The following is a 26252-nucleotide window of genomic DNA, read 5'->3' as shown; positions in this document are numbered from 1 at the left end:
GGGGTGCCCTGTGAAGATATGATATTGTATATATATATAGCGCCTATACACAATGTGTTTCAAAGCGCTTCAAGGCAAGGGGGGGGAACAAGGGAAAATGCATCTTCATTCTTACAGACTATGAACAGTAAGGATGTGAAATTAACTATCGTACTCTGCCTGACGACATTTCAGATAGTGCAAGAGCTAAGACATAGATAAGGAAGGGAGGGAGGGAAGGGGAAAGTGAGAAGGAAATGGAAACAGACATGTGACTACCGTACTAGGCCTGACAACATTTCTGGTAGAGTCTGAGAAGAGAAAAGGTGAGGGAGGGAAGGAACAAAACAAGTGACTATCGTACTAGGACTGGCGACATTTCAGAAAGTGCTGGGGGGTGGGGGGGAACAAGTAAAGGGAGGGTGGAGGAGACAGATGAGGTTGCTATCATACTAGGTCCATGGACAATTCTCAGAGTAAGCGCATAGAAGAAAGGAAGGGAAGGAGTTAGGAAAGGGGAGAAAGGGAGAGGAGGGGAGAACAGAGAGTAAGCAGTCAAAAAGAGTGCAGAAGCAAGAGGGGAGAGCGAATACAATTGCAGAAGTCAGTAGACACAATATTGCAAACTATAATATAAAACAGCATGATTCAGAGACACCATGAGTACAAGATGCGAAGGAAGTCCAGCATGAGAGTTGAGAAAGGGTGACGCACCGTGAATCCATGAAGTCCAAAAAAGTTAAATCCAGCATTGGCCACAAGACAGCGATGGTGAAACCAGAATGTATCAGGACAGGCTCCTGCAGAAGTAGGCTGGAGGGGGCGGGAGGGGGAGATGGGTAGAAGATATGGGGGAGCGATTTTAATTGAACATTGGACCAGACTGTTGATGGATCAGATAATAAATGATAGCGGCCTGCCCCGCGTGGGAACGCCTTAAGGGGTCTACTGAAGGATTTTGAGCTGACAGATGTGTGGGGGGTATTGCATGCAGAGGCATGGTCCTATGCATATTTTATGCCCCCACATGGAGTGCACACCCGCATAGACTACATTTTCACAGGACAGAAGTTCTTGGGGGAATTCACAGAAGTGGCTTATAGGGCCTGGGTCCTATTTGATTATGCACCATTGACGGTCATGTGGCAGGGGAGATTGCAGAGGCCCCAGATCCCTATTTGGCGGTTGAGATCGGAGGCCATATTGGATAATACTTTTTTAGAATATCTGGGTGAAGTGATAGAGTCTTTCTTTGACATTAATAGAGGCAGTATAAAGAGGGTGGGTACGTTGTGGGATGTCTTTAAGACAGTGGGGCGAGGCGATATGCCAAATGGGTTCTCCAGTAGGAGTGGCTGGATTCCCTCAAGGACTGGGAGCATAGAGTGTAACTGGCTGAGGGTAGGGCTCCAGAAATGGGAGAGGAAGCTGCGGAATACATGAGGAAGCTACATGTGGATGATGATCCGCTTGGGCGGTTGCTGGCCTGGCTCAGTAGAAGGAAGGATAAGAGAAATGATCATCGCCATACGAGATGCACAGGGGACGATTAGGCCTGGGCAGGAGGAGATTAATAAGGTCTTTGCCACATTTTACAGAACTCTATTTTCATCGAGCATGGAGGCCTCTGGCATTGAGGTGGCTGAAGCCTCGTCTTACATAGAACTGCCATGCTTTCAGCCCGATCAGTGGAAGATGCTCGACCCCCCACACTCAGTTGAGGAGCTACTGGCAGCAATGAAAGCATTACTGTCTGGCAAAACCCTGGCAGCGGATGGCTTACCTGGAGAGTTTAATAAGGAACAGGCTGAGAGGCTGGCTCCATGGCACCTGGAGACATTTGAAGAGGCGTATGAGATGGCAACGTTGCCTGGCAGCTTGCAGGAAACAATTATAGTTGCGGTGCTCAAGCCACACAAGCCACCGCTGGACTGGGGCTCATACAGACCCTTTTCCATAGTCCATCAAGAATCCAAGATTTTGATGACCTTGTTCGAGGCTAGGCTTAAGTGGGTGATAGGCACCCTGATACATGTGGACCACACTGGGTACGTGTCAGCAGAAACACCACGTGTAATTTAAGGAGACTTCATCACATCATTGACAGTGCTAGGGATTTGGACTTGGATTGTGCAGCAGCCCCGTTGGACGCTGATAAGGCATTTGACTCGGTCTGGTGGGACTGGATGTATGAGTCTTTGCATAGTTTTGGGATTGGGGATGGGTTTCTGAGGTGTAGACAGGCCCCATGAACAGGGTGCGTATGGGCAAACAGGTCACTAGACAGGGTTGCCCACTGTCTCCGATGGTGTTCATTCTAGCTTTGGAGCTGCTCGCAGTTTTCCTTAGGTTGAGTATTCAGAAGCGGGCATCCTTGTGGACAGGATGAGACATTTAATTTCATTGTACGCAGATGATATGTTACATACCCATAGGATAATTTACAGCATCTTTTGTATGTAACTGATCGGTTTGGGGTGGTCTCAGGGATATAGGTTAGCAGATGATAGTCATGCTTTTTTACGCTAGCGGGGTGGAAGACCCGCTGCAGCTCCTCTCTGCCTAATTTAGGTTTGCCCTGGGAGACAGAGACCTTCCGATACCTCAGAGTGAATGTCCAACATAACTTTGCAGCTGGGCATTTACATAATACAAAGAGCTTTGGACAGGATTGTAATGAAGTTTTAGAGGAAGTTCCCACTGTCGATCTGCACTTTTAAAGATGATGGTGCTCCTACGTTTGTTACATTATTTCATCAACATACCATATGACATTCCCAAAATATTTTTGCGCAAGCTGAATACTTTTGTCAGAGAGTTTGTTTGTGGGGGACAGAGTAAAAGGATTGCGCTAGGCACTTTGCAGAGGGACTATGGGCATGGCGGTTCACAGACCTCATTTTGGGATGTATTATCTGGTGGGACAGTTGCAGTTAGTCACAGGATGGCTGGCAGATGAGCATTCTTGAAAACAGCCTTTTGCAACTTGCCGTCAAGCGGTTCTATCTTAAGGAGGTGCTGTGGGTGCGTGTTCACACAGGCATAGGATGCGGAAGCTTCTGGGGGTTGTGGATCCTTACTCTCCTAATAGTCCCCTAGTGGGGTTGGTGCAGGATGGATCCCGTTAGGTACAAGGGATTAGGAGACACCTAAAGGTGGCCTGAACTTGGTGAGGGGGCGGAGTCTGAACTGGTGCTCGAGGCTATGTACGATATGTCTGAGGGAGGCCACGCGGTCTCCAGAATATATGAGTTGGTTTCTGGTAAAATAGCAGAGCCGGTTTTGAGGCGGCGTTTGCAATGGGAAGCAGACCTGGGCAGGACCTTCACAGATGCGGAATGGACCCAGGCTTTGGTATATACCAGAACGGTTTCCAGGAATGCTCACTTCAAATTACTGCAGCTGTTTGTTACGCATAGGGCATATATGACCCCCGATAGAATCTTCCAGTTCCCAGGAGCAGCGCAGCAGGCCATCCCTAGATGTGCGGATGATGCCGCTTATATGCTGCACATGGTTTGGAGCTGCCCTGTGGTTCAAAGGTACTGGGAGGCGATTGAAGATATAGGCCTGCCTCCAGGGAGAACCATACAGCCCATACTGCCAGAATGAAAGATCTGATCTGTGTGTTGGCCAAACGCAGGGTTGCTGTAGTGTAAGGCGAAGGAGGGTCCCAGTGTGGATGCATGGTGGAGCGATCTGTATCGATGACGAATGCAGAGACTTCAGTATGGTACAGAGCAGTATACAGAGGTATGAAAGGAATTAGCGAGGATGTGGCCACTTGGAATTCTTTGACCCAGGAGATGTTTCGGCCTTCGGATGATATGCCCCCATAAAAGTCGAGATTGGCATTGCATATAGGTGGGGAATTTCACCCACCCATGGGCCCTGTGAAATGGGGGTGTGCCTGTAAGGGAGAATTCTCATTTATGGCTAATTTCCCTCACCTAGTGAGTCCCCCAGCAGCTTTAATGGACTTCTGGAGTTTATTTTTTTCCACTTGGTAAGAGTGAGAGCTTTTCCCCCACTCTTACCTGGGTTTTGCTATGTGTTTCTATCTGTTTTTGTGATTGTGGACTCTGAAATACACCACTTCAGTAGCCCCCTTCTTTTTGTGTGTCACACAGCACCTTCAGTGCCGTGGCACAGGGTTGTCTTTGAGACTTTCCTCGACTCCATTTCTGAGGTGACTACTGTCCCCCAGAAAAGGGTAAAGTTACCATTAACTTTACTTAGTCAATCTTTTATCCCTTTGTATCTGTACCTCCTAGAGCATTGTTTCGCTCTTTTAACATTTAGACATGGCTGGTGGCAGTGGTATCTACCCTAACTTTTCTACCGCGATTATATTAGATAAATGTGGTACTGTTCTTGGCTATTATATTAGCCTCAAACATAAACCCGCTTGACCAAATCGTCTTTTTCTTGGCTCGGGTTGGGTTTATTCGCCATTTCTTTTTGTTAAAGTCCTTCTTGTGTTTTACTTTGCATGGCAAACTAGGTTCGCCTTCTTTGTTCACTGTCTTTTGGCGAGCTTCTGCCCAGAAGCCCTCCTCAAGGCGCCTGGGTGTCTAAGTGGGCTGAATGTGAGGGAAGGGTGTAGTCACCCCCTGCACAGGGTTTCCTAGGAAACCCAAGTCGCATTTTTTCATGATTGGCCAGGGTTGTTGTCCAGGCTGGACAACCCCCCTGCTGGGAGATTGACAGCCAGGCTGCGTGAATGGGTTTTTTTTTTGCATAAAAGGCAGGTCTCTTGGGCTAGAAGTCAGAGTCGCCACTGGAACTACAAGGAACCGAAGAGAAGCGGAGAGAACGACGGCTGCTGCAACTACCCCGTCCCGGTGAAGCCCTGCTGCAGTCCTGAGCTATCTGCCCTTCAACGACTCAGAGAAGATCCAGTCCGGAGTCTTCTTCCCTTGAGCTTGGTGGGGATAACCAGCTCATCTTCAACAGCCAGAGGATCCTCTTCCGTGGTCGAAATCGCTGCACACTGCTGTAGTGGTCCGGATAGCCACCTGAAGAGCCTCTCCTGTTTTTAAGGAGTGCACCTTTTATTCCTTGTCGCTGCTGCCGGCTTCATCCGTGTGGTGCTGTTAGGCAGAATCCTGTGCAGTTCCCTTGGGGAACACTGCAAAAAGATTAAGACTACAGGAGTAAGCAGTAAACCCAATTGGTAGCAGTCTGTACCACCCAGATTTACCTGGTAGCTGTGGCTGAGCAGTCAGACTTCTCTCAAAAAGAGTAGAGCAGTATATAGAGTATACACAATAGGGCTAAAAACACAGTAGAGCAAACAAAGACTGACCAGAGCTTTGTATCAAAAGTATATAATTATTTATTTAAAACACACTTTAGGAAATACACTAGCACTCTAAATCAAAAGCAAGTTAAAACACAGTCAGGTAAAGTATAGACACCTCCCTTGATAATTATTAGACAAGTCAGAGTTAAAATACCACTATTTGTTAAAACAGATGTGAGCGTGTAACCTAGATGGCACTGCAATAGTTAAGTTAAAGGGAGAAAAAAAGGCAGGGCATAAAAATAAAACAGTTCCCAACACTTTTAGAAGTTCAAAGCAAGGGAGTAAAGGCAGTATACAATATAGAGCCAAAGTTCATAGGTCAGGCCCACTTTAGATCCACTAAAAGTCCTTGCAGAATGTTCAAAAGAGGTTGGGGTGAATCAAGAAGTAACGTTAGAAGGTCTGGGGCCAACCCAGTTGGAAAGCCAAGGATTTAAGGGTCACCTTTAGCAATCAGTGGAAAGGGAGGCCAGGCAGAACACAGTACCTTAAAGAGAGAGCAAGCTCCAGCGGTGGCAGTTGTTCCTGGCAGTGGTTGCAGTTCCTTGTTTCGACCAGGGGAAAGAGAGGATCTCGTCGAGGAGGAAACTTGGAGTCGTTGCACTGCCCAGGGATGAAACCAGCCACTGAGTTTGTCGGTTAAAAGGTGCGTTCCTTTTATTCGCAGCCAAAGTGGTGAAGCTTGGCTATTTGGCCGCCGGGGTGCTTAGCACGGGCGATTCGACCAAGAGACGTCTTTGGAAGGCAAAAGGGGCGAACGGGTTGATCCCACCAGCTCAAAGGAAGAAGACTCGTCCAGCAGAAGATCTTCTCTTGTCGTTGGGAAAGTGGCGATTTAGTTGCAGCAGGGCTCCACCGGTGGTGTCGTCGTTGCAGATGGCTCAGCTTCTTCCCTCTTCGGATTCTTAGGTCCTGTGGCGTCTTCTGAAGTTACAGTCCCAAAGGCCCTGCTTTTATGCAGAAAATCCCCCATTGAACAGCCTAGCTGTCATTCACACATGCTAAGTGGTGAGCCGGGCGGCTCACCACCGGGCCAATCAGAATAGAGTGCGACTTGGGTTGCTAAGGCAACGCAGTCCAGGGTGCCAATTCCCCTCCCCACACATCCTGTGGAACCCGAACAGAGTGGCACCATTTGGAGGGCTTTTGTGGAGAAGCCCGCCAAAAAGTGGAACAAAGGACTCAACCTTTTGTTAGAGTTACAGAGACGGACATGAACGCCATTTTAGAAAAGAGGTCTGGCAAAAAGACCCAACCATTGCTTTAATATTAAATAAATAAACCGGCGGTATCTTTAACATTGCACCAAAAAGTGGTGCGTTTAAAATCAATGGGAAAATCCCATAGGAAATATTCTGGTGGACTTTTTTGGGTGGTAACCACTCCCACCAGCCAGAAACTGGACAAGGGGGGACTGGACAGTGCCCCCTCGAAAACAGACCCGAGGGGCAATCGAATTAACCCTTCCAGTACTTCCACAATATGATGGTTTGTACTGGTTCTGTTCACAATTTGGGACTAGTAAAATCAATGGTGACTTTACGTGCCCTGGGAGACAGTCAGTCCCAGGGTATGGAGTCTATGTTTGGCGGTCACTATGACAACCCTGTGTTACTGCACTGAGGGTGCTGTATAACACATACACAAAAACAGATGATACATTATGGAGTAAAAGACCCCATGGCCCATAAGCACACAAAGAGTCAAAGACATACCTCAAATCATGCCCAAGAGTGGGAGGAAGAGAGTCTCACTCTTAGCAGGAGAAAAAAACAAACCCCAAAAATCCAGCAAAGCTGCTGGGGGACTCACTAGGTTTGGGGAATTAGCCTTATAAGAGAATTCTCCCTAACAGCTGCAGACCCCCTTCAAACGTCCTCCTTCACAACGAAGCTCCAGGAATCGTGGGGTCTGCGGGAAACCAACAGGAACAACTGCCAGGGCACTAGCTACACCACTGGAACAAGGTACTGTGTTCTGTTGAGGAAACTGGGTGAATCCTCTTTTCTTCATTTCCAAGGCTTGCCCTCGTCTTCCTTCCTTCTTATAACTTTTGCTTCCGAACATTGACAATATCGAAGTACTTTTGGCTACGTTGAATCGTGACCTGTCTGACCGTGTGATCTGCGGCAACTGGCCCTGGTGTCTTTCGACCCTGGCTACGGCCCTTTGACTTTTGACCTTCTGTCTCTGAGTGTTTCTTGATTCTGCCTGCCTAACCAAAATATGGCCTGTGATTTTTGTCTCCAACTCCCTCTGGGTATCTCAGGTGCTAAGTGTGTTTTTGCCCCGGTAGCATTTCATGTCACGGATACGCTTTTGTTTAGTAGACCGAACTGTCAAAGAGTTATCGCAATTGTATTCGCAGTAACATGTTTTGTTCATAACACCAGTTCATTCAAACACAGGGTACTTACCTTGAGACTTACTGTACAAAGTGAATTGGTTAGTTGTAGTATATTTAACGTGTGGTTTTTTTATTGAAGTTTAATAGAAGTGTTGCGTTTATAACGAATGGTTTAAAAATAAATGTACTTATATTTTTCTACATGAAACCTTGAGTCAGTGTTTACTTGAGTCACAGTAATTGTGGTCCCTTTGTGTAATCTCTGCTACTGCTCATATACTCTTGAGATAGGCCTGGGTGCTCCGCCACTGCTACCACTCTGACATAGTAGTACAGGCTTGTACCAAAGGTAAAACTTGTATTGCTACCTGTGGTCTTAATTGTGTGTAGTGGTCCCTAAGGGCACTGCACAGATTCTGCCCAACAGTGCCTGGCATGGATGCCGGAGGTTCGGAACCAGGACAGCGCAAACATGTGTTTTTGTATGTTCGTTTGTGGTTTGTGCGTCTTGACTGCATTATCATTTTCTTCATGATCTTCATTTCGCAGTAAATCCATCCTTTTTTTCTTAGGGTTTTGTTTGTGGATTATTGTGTTCTGATCTTACATTGTTTACCTTGATTGTACGGAGTGTAACATCCGCGAGCCGTTGGTTGTATGTGTTTGTTTATGGAAAATAAAAACACAGATGAAATCACACACGGTATTGGAGGATTGGGGGGGGAGGGGAGTGTTAAGTCAGGCCTTTTAAAAACTGTACCATCGAGAAGTAGCTTTAAGATTGATAGCACAGCTAAATAGCCTTGCTGCTGGGAACCTGAAGGCCCTGTCTTGCCAAATGAAGAAGGAAGGAAAACACCTTTGTGGTGTCACATAAGAAAAGATCCACATTCTGTGCTCTGTACCGGCTGCAGAATTTCTTCCAACGGCAGCGTTATGGAGCTTTAGTTGCTGGCCTTCTGGCTGAAGGCATCAACTCCATCATGTCTTCCGGAAGGTCCTAATCCCTGTACCTCAGCCTTTCAGAAGCCAAGCATGCAGGTTGAGCGTGTGTACACTCGGGTGAAGAAGCAGCCTCCCCCACCCACCGAGCGAGAAAGTCTGGATTCGGGGCAGACTGTGTGGATGGCAGATCGTCATGTCCAGAAGGTCTGGGTACCACGTTCTCCTGGCCCAGTCCGGGGCAATCAGAATCATTATTGCTCCGTACCTCTTCAACATCCTGATCACTTGAGGAATGATGGGAATCAATGGGAATGGATACAGGAGCTGGAAATTCTAGTCCACAACCAATGCATCCCCCAGCACTCCTCTCGGCGGAAATTCCCTGGGGCAGAAGAGTTTGCACGTCCTGTTCAAACTGGAGGCGAACCGATCCATTTAAGGGGTTCCCCAGAAGGTGAAGATGATTAGTGGGAAACCAAGCCCTGCCTGCTCAGGGTGTCTACCATCATACTCTGCTTCCCAGCAAGATGAATTGTCAAAAGGGAGATCTTGTTCTTTAATGCCTAGAACCAGAGCTGCACCACCCCTCTTGTTGATGTAGTGCATGGCCACTATATCATCCGTCATGATCAGGACGGTTTTCCACTGTATGGAGAGGAAAAGGTCATCAAGCACCAGTCTGACTGCCCTCAGCTCCAACAGGTTAATGTGAAGTTTTGTCTCCGCCAAGGACCACAACCTGCTCAATGCCAGCTTGTTCAGGTGAGCACCCCAGTCTTACAGGGATGCCTCCGTCACTACAGTCGTCTATGGCCATGGTTGCCAAAATGGTTCTCCTGCCTACACATTATCTTTGGATCCTCACTGCAGGAGATCCTGCTTGGGACTTTAATCAAGTCCACCATACTGCCAGATAACTGCGATCACTGAGATCTGAGGACCGTTGGAGAGATCTCATTCTGAGTCAGGTCTCTGACACCAGGAAGATGCAGGATGCTATGAGGCTGAGCAAATGTATGAAGTTGAGGGCTGGCAGATACTGGGTGTACTAGAACTTGGTGACTATTTGTGCAGGATGAGTAGAGCCCGCTCCTCGTGAGGACAAACCTTGCCCGAGGGAGAATCGAGGACCGCTCAGATGAATTAGAGAGTTTGAGAAGGTGTCAGCTGAGGCTTCTTTAAATTGAAGGAGAAGCCCAGTTTATAGCGGCGATGGCAGGTCTGGTTCAGATGATAGAGCTTTATCCGCAGACCGCACCCAGATTAACCAATCGTTCAGTTAAGCAAAGATGTGAATCCCTCCCTTCCTGAGACTGGCTGCCACTACAACCAACAGCTTGGTGTTAGGAAAGATTTATTTTTATTGCACCTTTCCTTCCATCTTTATGGAACCACCAAACGTGTTGCTTTTATGTTTGAATCTGACCTTTACTTTTTACAGTGCAGTGAAGCCTTAAGCTTTACTGGACTGGCCTTTGCTCATATGCCATGGGAAAAACTGACGTGTCCTTAAGGCTGTCAGTACTGGGAAACATTGTTTCCCTTATTCGTGTTACTGTGTTACTACTTTTGTATCACTTGTGGTAACTTTTTATCATTGTACAATGCAGCTTACACTGCAGTACAATGGGTACATTTTTGTTTCGCCTTACACTAACACTCAGAGGATTTTTGGTTTCTGTAGGTGTGCTAAAAGTATAAGCTGGTGGCAGCAATTACTTTTTCCCACTTTTTGTTGGGAATTTTCATTTTAGCCATACCACATTTGGCTACTAACTGTGGCTACTGGTCAAACATGGCAAAACATGGCCGTGCCACAAGATTCTTCGCTTGTCCTTTTGCCATCTTGTTCTTTAGTCTTTAGTCCACTGGTTGGCTGTGTGTGTTTGCTTGTAGGAAGTGGGCTGGGACTGTCTGGTCCCAATCGACAAACTGGTTTCAGTGTGTCTGAGTGGTATGCATGAATGTTCCCGCCAGTGGTACTAATTGGACCAGGGCTGGGGAGAGGGAGTGTGAGTGTGTGTGTATGTGTGTGTGTGTGTGTGTGTGTGTGTGTGTGTGTCCCCTGCTCAATAGCTAGTGAGGGAAGCAGCGCTTACCTGGCTTTTAGAATAAAAAGAGTGTAAAGCACTGAATGGGGAGTCTGTACTCCTGCTCTCTATATTGTAGAGGAGAGGCACAGAGGACCCCAGCCAACATTCTCTATTCGGTAGCTATGGTTGAGCAATCAAGGCTTAAGCTCTTAAGAGGTGATGCAGGCTGGTTCTCAAGTACGGTGTAGTCCCCAAGTACCCACAAAGGAATGTCCATAAACTATTATTGAAAACACAGTCTTTATATAATTAAGGTTCACGGTTATATACACAATAACAATAACTCACTTTGTGCTCAGTTAATCTCCAATTGCAAATAAATAGTGTTCTACGTGGTACCACAATTACTATCAGATTTCATTAGAGTGCATCAACTGGACTTAGTTTAAATGTCACTCAAATGAAGTAATAGAGACATAGGAGGAAAGCAGTTGGTTCGAACAATTGGCAGAATACTGGCCCCTTTAACAAGGGACCGTTCTGTGTGAGGATCCCCACACCTGGGCAACCTGTAAATAAAGATATAATGCAAGCCCAGTCCATATTTTGTTCACAACAGTCTTATTTCCTTCAAAATAGTTCTGCAACCCCAATGTACACGGAGTAGCATAGTTCGACATCGGGTCGTCGACGGATCCTTCCTGAGCGTTTCCCTTTAAAGCAGGAGCCACAGATCGTCGAGATCCCACATGGAAAAAGGGTGAACACTGTAGTTGTGGCAGCAGCTTCAGTCCTTATGGTGCTTGTTGACTATCGGTTAAAAACGTCCTGCAAGCGGAGGCGTGCGGTGCACCTCGACGACAAGCGTTCGTTGCCGCAAGGAGTCATTGAGGAACTTTAGCCCAGAAAGGGTATCGAGTCGTCAGCGTCTCTGCAGTCTTCGGGTGGCGGGAAACCCACCGGCGGATTCTCCTTGGTCGTCGGCGGCCTTGACTTTCTCCGGCAGGACGAAAGCGGTCGACAAGGGTGAGCAAAGGAGTCCTTGTTTCAATGTTCTTAGGCAAAGGGAGCACTGCGGCTCCGGTCGGCGAAAGTGAACGGCTGTCCGGTGCTTCTCTTTATTCTCCTCGGCAGTCCCCTTCTCCGGTCAACAGCATTTTGTTGATCTGTCCACCAGGGAGCTTTGGCAAAGATCAGCTGGTGCACGATGGACCCTCGTAGCTCGGGAAGAGGTCTCCGTCCTCTCTTGGATCAGTTCTTGACGGCACAGCAGCTTTCAGATTGCAAAAAAGAACTGCAGTTTACCTTCTTCTGGTTCGGCTTCGAGAATAAGAATCAAGTATCAACTTCAACTTCTGAACAATTTCTAGCAGTGAGAGGCCCCCAGATATACTGTTGATCTCTCATTCACTCTGCTGAGTCACACTCAGGCAACCAATCACTCAGAAGGGCATTCAGGCAGTCGGGCAGCCAATCTGGCGCACAGTGCATTCAGGCCATTCTTCTCCATCCAGACACACTCAACACAGAATGTGGATTCGGACGAGCACTCCGCCATTCAGCACTACACACTGCATTCATACCAGTTTCGGGCAGGGCAATCTCAGTCATCACCAGATACTAGACACCCATAACACAGAATGCGTATTTGTCACACTCCATTCACCCAGGTCCCACCCCACGTGCGTACCCACAACATACAGTCATTGGGAAGGCTTCAGCCAGTCTGGCCTGGACTTCCCCACAACATCATATATGGAACTTTCACCCAACAGCCAGTCAGGGGGAAGGGACAGAGTCAGGGCTTCCCAAGACTTCGGGAAAAGTAAGGGAACAGGCAATAGAAAGCAAGAGGCCACAGGGGCCATCTTGTTTCCTAGAAGGGATCCACTGATTCCAATGACGGGGCCAGAGCATCCAAAAATGGAGTATACTCGGGGCACCTGTCAATTCAGCACAGAGCCCGTACCCTGCTCTGTGGGCCACACACAGGTGCCCAAAAACATACACTTCGGAGTACAGGGTCGTACTCACACCCATGAGTGCCATAAGGGTATTCCAAGGGACTGTTCAGCACACCAAATACAGGAAGACCCGCAACACCAAGAGTCCCACATGAACTCCTGTGTGGAAAACAAGGCAGAATACATGATAAAAAGCAATAAAGGACAAGGATATGGAGGCCCCATCCCTCTGATGCATTTCCAGCATCACAAAGAGGACCCCTGCATCCATTCTTGAGAGATCCTGTAGAAACCTGAAGGAGCCAAGAATCCTATCCAGCTGCAAGACCCACAAAGAAACTGGAGACCTGACTGAAGGCAACCTGGCGAAAAAATTCTGCTGCTGTCCTAGAGGAGCCCTGTCTTGCTCGTGATCTTTAGCAGTCCTGCGAAGGAGCTGTGACCCTTGGAGTGGAGGGACCATCCATTGCTCATGTCTTGTTGTCCTGCCAAAAGAAGCCTTCAGAAGTGCCCTGGAACCGTCCCGTGGCTGACTAGCTTTGATTTTGGGCTACCGTGCTGCCGCCATCACCGTTCTGAGTTTCAACCTGGAACTTGGTGGATCCTCAGCTGGAACTACGAGACTGACTTCAACAAAATGTCAGCATCCTAACATCGAGCAGACCTGAGATATGAGGGGAAAGTCCGACCGTGGCTGCTGAGTCTCTTTGCGTCACCGTGCTGCGGTGACCACCATCTGAAATCGCTTACCTGACCAGAGTCTAGTCCTGAGAGGGGTCCTGCATCGTGTTTTTCTGCAACATTCCATTGTGAGTCCTTGCAACAGTGAAAGACACCAACCGGAGATCAGCTAGAACTTGAGTACGGGGGTAAGTTGGAAAGCTTGTAACCTATCCCTATACTCCCATTATAAGTCAAGGGGCTAATAATAAAGCTTTATTCTAACACTTTTGGCTTTGCCATTGCTTGCGCAAGACCTCTGAAAGTTGGGGCTACTTTTGGTAGTTAGTTTTACTTTTACCCCAACTATAAGAACCCGTCACTGCACCCCAGGAACCATACCTGCATTTTTTCCTGTTTCATAACTCTGTGGAACCTTAACCTGAACTATTGGGCAAAAGGCCCGTAAAATTTAGGGCTGGACAATTTTAGTTGGGGATCATCTCTGTGGACCTTGAGTGCATAGTACTAATCTAACCTTCCCTTTGCAGGAGTATCTGATATGTATTATGCCCTATAATAAGTGACTGTATATATGTATCTATTTTGTATTAGTCTTGTGTGTTAACTCTACTTGCTAGTAGTCATTTTTCATAGTGTGTTTTGGCCAATAATTAATAACTTTTTATACATCCTGTAATTTGTGATTCCCATTGTGTGACCTCATTGTGGACCCTTTACAAGCTTACCATCTCTGAAGATCACTGCTACCTGAACTGGTTTGGCTACAGCTCCCCTGAGTTGTCCCTGTCACAATATAGGTTGGCCTTCTATACATCTGTCCACCAGGCCAAAGTATAGAAAACCAGTCCTAACAAATTGGTGTACAGTGGTGGGATGACCCTCTCGACATAGCATCTGTGGTACCCAATACAGAACCTTTTCACAAAACACCCAGTGTAGATCACTGGTGGTGTGTCCATATAATGCTTAAACAGAAAACTATAATTTTTGATTGCCTTGTAGATAAAGTCACCACTGTAATAGATATCATGGAAAGAATCACTTTCACCACTTTAAGCGCCTCCAAAGTGGATCGGTTAAGAAAGTTGTGTGCTGACAGGGGCTTAACAGTCTCTGGCACTAAAGCAGAGTTGGATTTTGAAAGAAATAAGGTTGTGCCTAACTTTGCAAATGGTCCTGATAGTGTAGCTGGGGCTGGACCCAGCAGCAGTAATGTACTTGCTGCCACTACAGTGGCCAATGTTGAGAAAGAGGAGGAAGAAAGTGCATACTTTGAACTATGGTCTGTCACCATCTCAGGTGCTGAGGCATTATTTGACCTGAAAAGGGAGAAACTCAGGCTCAAAGTAAAAAAGCTGGCGTTCAATATGGCCAGGTTGTGTTTTGAGAGGGTGGAAAGGCAGAAAGACAGGGATCACCAGCTGGAGCTTGCCAAGATTCAGGCTTCACAAGGTTCTTCCAGAGGATCTGGAGTGGGTTCTGGGTTCTCTTCACACCCTAGCCTTCCGAAAGAGAATGAAGAGAAGACTGACCTAATTGACTGGCTTGTAACTTTTGAGTATACATGTGAGGTAGTACAAGGAGTGAGTGATGCTGACAGGATTGCATGGTTGATCAGCAGACTGCCCCATTCTGGCTGCAGTGCCATAATGGAAATGTCAGATTAAACTTCGTGAAACTAAAGCAATCTCTTATCCTCACGTTTGGGAAGACTCTGACTCAATTCTTGAGGAGGTTTAGTATGTCACTTTTGTTGACGATTCCTTAAAAATACGTCTGGCTGCATATAGGGCAATCAAATAACTGCCTTTGAGGGTATGATCAATTTGGTCATGCTTGAACACATTTTTGCCTGTTGTTCCCCAGAGCAACATTTGGCTGACTCAAAGGAGTTAAATCCAAAGAAGCTAGCCATTGCTGCAGACTTTTGGGCATCACAGAGTGTCCCATACGGACAAAGCGAGCTTCAGGTAAGCAGGAGAAGGGAAAGAAAGAGAAAGAGGGTGGGGGTACTGATAAAACTATGTCCAGGAAGACCCACAAAAGGTTTAATAAGGAAATCCTGAAAATCAGGACATGGTAGTGGGACTAACCCTCCCAAGAATGTGAGTGGTTTCTGTAAGCCTCCCTATGTGTTAAGTTCCAGTTGAGCCTTGTTACACTTGTGGAGCAAGTGACCACAGGAAGGGGCACCCCATATGTAACGGTAAGACCTTGGTGGTCCACTCTGCCAGTCTGGCCTTCTAACAATATAAGGAAGAAGAGATGGCAGTGGTGTCCTTCCCTTTAGACTGCATTCCCTCAGAGGAAGAATCTGAAGTTAGCCTAGATTCCTTGGAAAATGGTAGTGCTAGAGCATTGGCTCCCTTCGCAGTCCTGTTGCATAGTAATAATTCTCACGAGGATAGTGTTCAGGTAGAAGGTGTAAATACCTCTACTGTTAGGAACATTGGGCCCTGTCCTACTGAAGTAGCTGCCTTCATGGTAAACCCACAGGTTCTTGCCAGAGTTCCTGTGGGGGATACTCGGTTGGCTGGTAGGCCCTCTCAATGTTCCAGTGGCATACATGCCAACATTCCAACGCACCTGGGAGGGATATTTCATCAGAGAAATTGTGGGACAAACATTTTGCCATAGGAACGCATTGGGTAAAGAATTATTTTAGGTGGGAGAACGTGAAAAATATTTCTGTTTTTCATGGGCAAATCGGGAGTCTCCCGCCTAAATCGGGAGGGTTGATTCCACATTATCTCTTAAAAAACAAACTAATTCCCACGCTTACTCCACTGCTTACACCTGCAAATTAATCGGGGCTTGCAGACCTTACCTCTCCAAAATCAATTGTATCACACTAGCCAATGCCGTCTTAATGTCTAAATTGGACTACTGTAACGCCCTATATACGGGCGCCAGTAAAACCATCATAAACAAAATGCAAATACTGCAGAATAATGCTCTCAGAGCACCCCTGTACATACCCCGCAGAGCACAATATCCAACATTAGGAAAGACCAACATTGGTTAAAAATCAGTGACAGAGTTCTCCTGAAAACGCTATCTCTCACCCACAAAGGACTGAACACCACCACGCCCCCATACATTTTGGCCAGACTGACGAGAAAATCCTATACCTACCACACTAGAGCTTCTAATCACTTCCTACTTGAAACGCCTAGATTCAGACTAACAAAAGCGGGTGAAGCTAGCTTCCCTGTTAAAGCTGCCCGTGCCTGGAATGCACTCCCCACTGCACTGAGAGCTAATCTAACCTACTCTAGATTTAGATGTAATGTGGAAAGTTGGCTCTGGACTAATGATGACTAACAAACTGATCCTCTGTTCTAGGCCCGGATCAACCACTGTAAATAATTACCATGATACTTCTGAAACCAGAAGTCAGGCTATCTCATTGCATATGAGCCCCTCACATCTTGTATCCCTTTATATCTGTATGTTAAAAAAAGTTAATAACACTTGTAATGTATCTTCTGTATGCATCCTCTGTATGTAACCTAAGCTCAAGTATTCTTGTAACTGCTGCGCCCGGCTACACCTGGGTTTGGAGCGCATTTTCAAATAATAAACTTAACTAAGCTAAACTAAGCTATGCTTAAAGAAATGGTCAGGGCATCTGTCAACATGAGGGGAGTGGTTCCTAGAAGAGTGCTGGGTGAGTTGAGTCTTCAAGACTTAGGTCCTGATAGGCCTTCACCAGACCCTTCACAGACTAGATCTCATAATCAGGCTGTCTTAGCCAAGCCTAAGAGTGTCAGAACCTGGTTACTGCGGTACAGTGAGTAATGGTAAGGACTTACCACGAACACGGATTGATCCTGATGGTTGCAAGCTTCCCCTTTACAATTCGAATTCTTTAGAAGAAATAAAGATATTCCAAAATGATGTACCTCACTAGCTGATAGTAACAAAAGCTAGAGAAATGAATCACTGGAAAGTGCGAAGCATCCACCAAGTTATAGGAGATGACCATGCAGAGAACAATGGATCAGACTTCTGGGCCGACTCATGTTCAATTCTGGTCTTCTCCTAGGAAGGCAAGATCACCAGACTCAGTATTGATCAATTAGACACAATCAACACCCTCCTTTCCTAATGCCCCTGAGATGCTAACAGCTGCTGTGTCCCCTTGCCTTAGAATGAAGCAAAGAAGTTCCAGATGGAATCCAAGAAGACACAAAATGGGAAAGGGAAGGGTTAGTAGGGTGCTGTAGCCGTACAGCACGAGGGTTGCACTAGAGTTGGGTTGGTGCACTATTGGTATCCTCTGGAAAGAGTCCACATGTCCAGTGCACAATTTAGGAAGTTAGAAATAAGAGGTATCAAAGTTCACAATGATGGATCTCGTTATAAGAAACAAAACAGGAGTCCAAGACAACTTGGTATATGCGTTGCAAAGAAATTAGCCCTTGTAGCAGGTAGCCACCGTGGGGGCTAGAAGCAGGAAAATGGATTAGGTAGTTCCTTAATCCAAATCCAAATGTATGCCGTGGAAACGGGAACGAAAGGAGACAGGCCGCAGGTAAGCAAAGTGCAGTCGTAGTGCCGTGGAGAATGGAAATGGAGGTTCCTTTAAACAAGCCGCAGTCATGTTGCCGGGTAAGCAGAGAGCAGCCGTAATGCCGTGAAGAACGGAATTAAAGGTTCCTTTAAAGAAGCCATAGTCGTGATGCCGGGTAAGCAGAGAGCAGCCGTGGAGCCGCAGACCCAGGAAGGAATGCAGAATTAACCCAGGAACAACGAAGGACAATCGGGCAGAGGAGCGTTTGTAAAACGCCAGAGCTTCAGGAAACGAATGAAACGCTAATCAGAAGCACCGGATGTCTGCAGTTACCTAGCTTAAATACAACCGCGAGGCATTCCGGCCACGTGACGTTCTTGATCACTTGAGGATTCTTGAACACAGCAGCCGCACGGGGAGTGCGACGTCCCAGACACGCAGCCCATCTCCATGGAAATTTATCAGGAATAGAACGGTCTAGCCGCCGTTCTATGAGCAAACTGACGCTTGCTGTAATGTGAGTCTGCAGGCAATCTCAACCTGGCTTTCACGGAAGGGGAACCGGAGGTAGGAGCAGGGGCAGACATGACAAAGAGAAAGCCTAGCCCCAAGGGGAAACCCATGGCTAGAGGAGTCAGAAATAGAGGCACAGGGAAGGAGACTATTCCCCCCTGCCTTAACTACATCTGTTGAGGTAGTTGAAGAGTCCCTATTCCTAGTTTGGAAGATGGACCCCCACAATTCCTTGAATCCTATTGGCCTCCTCAGCTGCCTAGTATATATGTAGAGGAGAATCCCAGGAGAAAGAGAAGCATGGGCCAACAGAAAAGAAAACCATCATGTTAGGCTTATGGAGAAAGGCCTGCTTCCAATGGGAGGATCCTCCTCCAGTGAAGCAAAGGATTCACAAGGAAGGTGGGATACTACAAAGTAAACCCACAGAGCATACCAGAGAAAACATTGAGAGGTTTCAGGTTACTCAGTTTGTGAGGCCCCTCCTCCTAGGGTTGGTGTGTGACATTCCCCTGATGATGCATCCTAGTGTCAGGATTTCACCTGTGTGGTCTAACACACATTCTTACTGGTCCATGATGGGATTCCTAGAGGAAAACCACTGTTGTAGTCTCACTCTGTCACCAGGTTGACAGGAGTGAGACAGGAATTCAATTACTCCAGAGTTCACTTTTAAGAGTGAACTCCTTGCTACTAATTTGGGATTTTTCTGTTTTAGCCTTACCGCGTTTGGCTACTAACTGTGGCTACTGGGCACTCATGGCCATGCCACGAGATTTCTTGCTCGTTGTTTTGCCATCTTGTTCTTTAGCCTTCTTCCTGACCTGAGAGGCCAGGAAAATCCTTATAAGGACTTCCAGTGCCTGGAAAAGCAGAAGCTTTTGGTAGGCTACTGGAGTGATGTGTGCGTTTGCTGGCAGAATGTGGGCTTGGACTGTCTAGTCCCAATCCACAAATTGGTTTCAGTGCGTCTGAGTGGTATGCATGAATATTCCCACCAGTGGTCCTGATTGGACCACTGCTGGGTTGTGTGTGTGGGGGACCGTCCTGCTATTGGCTAGTGAGGGAGGGCAGCAGCTCTTACCTGGCTTTTAGGACAAGAAGTGGACCCCTGCACCCATTCTTTATAGATCCTGGAGAAACCTCAATAAGCCAAGAACCCTATCCAGCTGTGAGACCTGCGAAGAAACCTGAGACTTGACTGAAGGAGGCCTGGCGACCAATTTCTGCTGCTGTCCTGGAGAAGCCCTTGTCATCTTTAGCAGTCCTGCGAAGGAGCAACGACCTTTGGAGCGGAGGGATCATCCACTCCTGACGTCTGCTCAGTGCCTTGCCAAAGGAAGCCTTCGGAAGTACCCTGGAAAAGTGGTGTGGCTGAACAGCTTCAATATTGGGCTACCATGCAGCCGGCGTCACCATTCCGAGTGTCGACCTGAAAATTGGGGGATCCTCAGCTGGCGCTACGAGACTGACCTCTACAAAAGTTCGGCATCCTAGCATAGAGGCGGCATGAGATAGGAGGGAAAGTCCGACCGCGGCGTTTGATTCCCTTTGCGTCGCCGTGCTGCGGTGACCACCATCCGAAATCGATTCCCTATCCTGAGTCCGGTCCTGAGAGGAGTCCTGCATCGCATATTGCTGCAATCTTTCATCGAGAATCCTTGCAACAGTGAAAGACACCAACCGGAGATCAGCTAGAACCTGCAACCCCTGTGAATCGAGGAGTGTGACTCTCGGTGGGAAAAGCAACCTCAGACCCTCTTCCTTTGTCCTGCCAACTCTGGGGAAGAATCAGAGTACAGTGGGTAAGTTACAAAGCTTCTCACCTACTCCTATACTCCTATTATAAATCAATGAGCAGACGAGGGGCGTGGCTAGAAGGCCATGAGCTAGACGCAGATCCCGTGTGCTTCCAAGATCTGACATCGATTCACTATATAATAGGATCATTGAAACGGCTCCAGCTGCTCACACTGAGGACATGCATGTGTGAACAAGCGAGACGTAAGTGGAGCGGAAAACCACTAAGAAACGAGGGCTGCATGAAGTTGTCCCACCGAAATGAAGACGGGAGACCAGAGTAACAAAGGGAAGATGGTGCTGGCAGTGAGAACGGAAGAGGAGCCCTGGTGAGCGTATCGGTGATAGGAATAAACAAGCAAGGACATACGCCATGAAACACATGCAACAGAGACGGAATGGGCCTGTGATACGGTTACAACCATCAGAGGCAGCCGGTGAAGGGCTACAGTGGATACATTGTAATTGTTTTAGAGACGCCAAACGGCAGCATGGAGCAGCTACAGGAGGTGTACATGGGAGCCGGCGGAAGCGACAAAGTACGCGAGGCAGCAGAATACTAGAATGATTGTTGCGATACTGTGCCGCGTACAGCCTCACCACTACCTGAACCGAGACACTTAACCCGCTGCGGAACCAAAAGGGAAGATGGCACTGGCTCTGTGACCGTGTGATGTGCTGAACCGAAGAGGGGCCCAGGTGAGCGCGGCTGCCAGGAGAATAAGTAAGCAAGGACAGACGCTGTGGAACACACGCAACAAAGACGGAAGAGCCTGAGATACTGTAGCAATCATCAGAGGCAGCCGGTGAAGGGCTATGACAGATACATTGTCATTGTTCAAGAGACGCAATACTGCGGCATGGTGCAGTAAAAGAAGGTGTACATGGAAGCCAGCAGATGCAACATGGTACGTGAGGCAGCAGAATAATAGCATGATAATGATTGTAATGGCACTGCCCAATGCACAGTCTCACCATTGAACACGAACTGAGACGTGCAACCCGCTGTGGAACAAAATCCAAAATGGCGCCTGGCCATCATTGTGACAAAGGCCCGCGAGGATCCTAGACAACTCTGTTACTGCTATTCCACAAACATAGTGGAGACTGGTGCACAGGAAGACGCCAAGTGCTGCATAAAGGCACATGACCAGAACAAACAGCACCCGGGGAACGGGATGGGTACGGCTTGAGGGGCAAGTCAAGTGAGTTCAGCTCACAGAAGCCCCAAAGTGCTGTGTGTGGTGCCTGATCCGGAAGCAAGCGAGTATGAGCTAAGACCAGCCCACACAGGATTCAGAGGGGAGCGCAGACTAAAGGGTGCCCCGGATCACTGCTACCGGAGCTGCCAAGAGTGAGCCCCCCCCCCCGTAGGGGGCAGATAGCAAGCCAGTGTTCGTAGGTGTCTCCCCGAGACACAGGTGGAATCGGAACTGCCCGCATTGGGGTGTGAAGCCCCACGTTGGTTGCCTACCAAGCTTGGTTTACAAGGAACACTGGAAATAGGGAACGTGCATGGAAGATCGTGGTGCAGGTGAAGGTGGACAACAGCTATGCTGGTGGACAGGACACTAAGGCAAGAGGAGGCACGCCTGAGAGGAACAGGTGCCGGGAGCCAGACGAGAGGTGCCCAATTCCGAGCACATGGTACATACACCCAGAGGCCTAGCACAGGACATCAGGGACTGCCACTCTTTGGTAGCAACATGGCGGCCAAGGGACCCAAACTGAAAGGGAAGCAAGCAACTATGGAGGACTTCACCAAAACGTCCCCCGCAGGAGAAGTGGTGAGGCCCTAGAAATCGGAAATACAAGGGGAGATGGCCCAACTGCGGAATGATCAACAGATCCTAGATGCCATAGCGGAACTAAAAGACGTTGTGGGAAGGCAAAATTGATACGGCCATGGCAGACTGAGGACCTATCTCGAAGCCAAAATTGACAAGGTCAGCGTAGATGTCAATCTTTTGGATGTCAGGAAACTGACGGGACGTACCAGTGAGCAGGAAGCAGATAAAAACTAACACGAACATCGGCAATACGACTTCTGCAGAGGTTGCCATCCTACAACAACAGGTGCGCAACCTGGAAAACAGGGCAGAAGAAGCGGAAGGGCGGGCGCTAAGAATCAATATCTACATTGCGCACTATCAGCTTGGGTGCAGCTGGTGGCCTCGCTTGCGGGGTCTGGTCATGAGAACCCAGAAGAGGATAGCTCCTCGGATGGTGAGGAATGTGGGGCGTCTGCGAGTCAGAAGGACAGGCATAAGTATTGTGAAGCTCGAGGGGGAGGGAGGGAGGAAATCTTTGGAAATTGTATCTGTGCATTGAGATTGATGTAATGTATGGTAAGTTAAAACCAATAAAACATTTTTTTTTTTAATCAATGAGCAGATAATAAACCTTTATTGTAACACTTTTGGGTTTGCCATTGCTTGCTTGTGCAAGACATCTGAAAGTTGGGGCTACTTTTGGTAGTAAGTTTTACTTGGGGCTACTTTACTTGTACCCTAACTAGAAGAACCCTTCACTGAACCCCCTGAGACCCTACCTGCATCGAGCAGACCCGAGATAGGAGGGATAGTCCGACTGCAGGTGCTGAGTCCCTTTGCGTCGCTGTGCTGCGGTGACCACCATCTGAAATCGCTTACCTGACCAGTGTCTAGTCCTGAGAGGGGTCCTGCATCATGTTTTGCTGCAACCTTCCATTGAGAGTCCTTGCAACAGTGAAAGACACCAACCAGAGATCAGCTAGAACCAGAGTAAGGGGGAAAGTGACGACGCTTCTAACCTACCCCTATACATCAAGGGGCTTATAATAAAGCTTTATTCGAACACTTTTGGCTTTGCCATTGATTGCTTGCGCAAGACCTCTGAAAGATGGGGCTACTTTTGGTAGTTAGTTTTACTTGTACCCTAACTATAAGAACCCTTCACTGGACCCCAGAGACCATACCTGCATTTTATCCTGCTTCATAACTTCTGTGGAACTTTAACCTGAACTATTGGGCAAAAAGCCACAGCCAACTTAGGGCTGGACAATTTTAGTTAGGGATCATCTCTGTGCACCATGAGTGCATAAAACAAACTTTTCCTTTGCATGAGTTTCTGATATGGATTATGCCCTATAATAAGTGACTGTACACGTATCTATTGTTTATTAGTCTTGTGTGATAACTGTGAGAAACCTGAAGGAGTCTCACCTGCTAGTCCCTGCGGATCTGTCATCTAGGTGGCCAGGACACGGCCATCGCTATTGTATCCAGTTCCTTGGGGTGGACCAGTGAGGGAGGATCACCTAGATGGGCGGTCCTTGGAGAGTGGAAGTGGGACACCGACGAGTGAGACACGGTATCCCCTTTCCTATAACACCTTTCCCCCATTCTACCACGTAGGATACTCAAACACTCTACACCCCACCTTTCCAGCACAAACACTTTTGCACACCATGCAAGATAACGGGCAAACACCAGAGCCATTTACCAGACATGTCCCAACACAAGGGTCAGGCAAAGTCAGGCAATGAACCAGAATCACACACACCTAACGGCCCTTTCCCTTCCCCACACGGATAAAAGATGGAGCACAAGAGCACAATACGAGCAAGGCAGACGGCATGACGAGAGAGCTAACCCAGCACAGCAGTTCAAGAGGAGGAGAAAGGCGGCCACAGCCCTTTCCAACACAGGCCCGCGTAACCTCCGTGGAAGGAATCCTAAGACTGTGAACAATAGCCAGCGTGTATTGCAGCAGTTGTCAGCGGTACACAGGGCCTTCCTCTGTTGATAACCCAGCCAGGGATAGATGGCTGCCACCGTGGAACCGGCCTTGACTCCAGAGACAAGAAAAGCCAAGCGGTTCATCACAGCCGGTGAGTCGAGGAGAAAGCTGATAAGAAACCGAACTGTGTTGAACGAAAGTAGCAAATGGCTAAGAAAAGTACAAAGAACTGTTAATGTGATTGAACAAGGTACACAACTGTTTATACGAGAGGGGAAAACCGGCTACAGAGGAGTACGGTCCCACGTGGGGGCTCACTCTAGTAACGCTGGGCGATTACCCTATGGTTGAAAACTACCATTACCAGAAGGCCTTGAGAAACGTGGGAAGGGCTCAAAGTGGTCCTGCAGGGGTCCAGCAAAATCCTCTGTACAGTGGAAAGTCGCTGACCAGCAGATGATTGTAAAGCTAAGGGAAGTGAATCCCTGCATCGTACGAAAGTAGAAGGAATGGGGTGATTGGCAAAAGTTGGTGTTAGGAAAGAGTTCTCTTTCCTTTCATCTTCAAGGAACCCCCAAACTTTTAGCTTTTATTTTTTAATCGGACCTCTACTTTTTGCAGTACAGTGAAGCCTTAAGCTCATACGTTAGGGAGAAACTGATATGTCCTTCAGGCTATTAGTACTGGGAAACATTGTTTCCCTTAGATGAGTTACTATGTTACTACTTTGGTTACTTTTGTATCACTTGTGGTAATTTTTTATCATTGTGCAATGCAGCTTACACTGCAGTACAATGGGGGTGCATTTTTGTTTTGCCCTAGACTAACACTCAGAGGATGTTTGGTTACTCTAGGTGTGCTAAAAGGATATGCTGGTGGCAGCAGTAACTTTTCCCCACTTTTTGGGGATTTTCGTTTTAGCTTTACCACGTTTACCGAATTTGGCTACTAAATATGGCTACTGGTCAAACATGGCCGTACCACAAGATTTTTCACCTGTTCTTTTATCATCTTGTTCTTTAGCCTTCTTCCTGGCCTCAATGGCCAGGATAATCCTTATAAGGACTTCCAGTGCCCAGGAAAGCAGGAGCAGGCTACTGGAGGGATGTGTGCTTGCTGGCAGAAAGTGGGCTGGGTCAATCTGACTCCAATACACAAACTGGTTTCAGTGTATCCGAGTGGTATGCATGAATGTTCCCGCCCTGGGAGGGGAGAGTGGGGTGTGGGTGTGTGCGTGTGGGAGTGAGGGTGTGTGTCTGTGTGTGAGGGTGTGGGTGTGTGCGTGTGCGTGTGAGGGTGTGTGTGAGAGTGGGTGTGTGAGAGTGAGGGGGTGTGTGTGAGTGAGAGCCAGGGGGTGTGTGTGTGTGTGAGGGTGTGTGTGAGTGAGGGTGTGTGAGTGATGGCGAGTGTGTGTGTGTGTGTATTGAGAGTTTCATCTCTTACCTGGCTTTTAAGATTAAAAAAAGGACACCTGCACCCATTTCTTCAGAGATCATGGAGAAACCTGAAGGAGCCAAGTATCCTATCCAGCTGGGAGACCCTCGAAGAGACCTGAGGCCTGGCAACCAACTTCTGCTTCTGTCCTGGAGGTGCCCTGTCTTGATCTTTAGTAGTCCTGAGAACAAGCTATGACCCTTGGAGTGGAGGGACCATCCATTCCCAACTTCTGCTCGGTGGCCTGCCAAAGGAAGCCTTCAGAAGTGCCCTGGAACCATCCTGTGGCTGACCAGCTTCATCTTTTGGGCTACCGGGCTACTGGCGTCACCGTACTGGGTTTCAGCCTGAAACTTGGGGGATCCTCAGCTGGCCCTGCAAGACTACCTCCTGAAGAATTTCAGCATTCTAGCATCAAGGGAACCTGAAATTGAAGGTAAAGTCCAACCACGGCTACTGAATATGTTTGCATCGCCATGCGCGGTGTGCACCATCGGAAAATTGCTTACCTGACCAGTGTCGAGTTCTGAGAGGGGTGCTGCATCATGTTTTTCTGCATTTTTTGACCAAGAGTTCCTGCAACAGTAAAAGAAACCAACCGGAGATCAGTTTGAACCTGCAATCCCAAGGGAATCGACGACAGCTGCTTCGGCGGGAAAAGCAACGTCGGACCATCTTCCGTTGTTCTGCCAAGTCTGGGGAGATTCAGAGTAAGGGGGCTAAATTACAGAGTTTCTAACCTACCCCTATACTATAAATCAATGGGCGTATAATAAACCTTATTTCTAACACTTTTGGCTTCGCCATAGCTTGCTTGTGCAAGACAGACTGTTGGGGCCACTTTTGGGCATTTGTCTAACTTGAACCCTAACAGCAAGAATCCTTAACTGGACCCCAGAGACCCTACCTGCATGTTTTCCTGCATCCCAAGTTCTGTGGAACTGCATCCTGAAATATTGGGCACAAAGCCCCATACAACTTAGGGATGGCAATTTTAGATAGGGATCAT

The sequence above is a fragment of the Ambystoma mexicanum genome, chromosome 5q, assembly GCF_040938575.1.
Source record: "Ambystoma mexicanum isolate Mex_15411 chromosome 5q, UKY_AmexF1_1, whole genome shotgun sequence".
Taxonomy (NCBI): Eukaryota; Metazoa; Chordata; class Amphibia; order Caudata; family Ambystomatidae; genus Ambystoma; species Ambystoma mexicanum.
The sequence above is the reverse complement of the archived record's forward strand: the minus strand, read 5'-3'. Positions refer to the sequence as shown.